We start from the raw sequence: 400 nt of genomic DNA on the forward strand, positions 1-400 counted from the left end.
CCTATGGGTCCCAGTGAGGTATCTTGATTACCATTCAGCCTATTATTATATATCTGAAAGTTCATACCATGATGGGCATATACACAATACAATCACCATACATCCCATTTCTTAATTAAAAACACACACACATGACTGCAATACAACAATTGGTAATCAGTAACCAAAATTGTAAATATTATTTTCCTAAAGCTAATCTTCTGCAATATTAAGATTAATAATCAGTTGTTAATTTTAATTACTGTCATAAATATATATTTCCCTTTCCTTTAGGTTTTCCAACTTTCCACTCCCTTCTTTTAGAATTTTAACTTTCTTTCACTTTTCCACCTACTGACACACAAACACATATTTATTTATTGAAAAATTTTCTACCACACCCCACTCTATCACTAATGGC

This window comes from Penaeus monodon, chromosome 25 (assembly GCF_015228065.2).
Source record: "Penaeus monodon isolate SGIC_2016 chromosome 25, NSTDA_Pmon_1, whole genome shotgun sequence".
Taxonomy (NCBI): Eukaryota; Metazoa; Arthropoda; class Malacostraca; order Decapoda; family Penaeidae; genus Penaeus; species Penaeus monodon.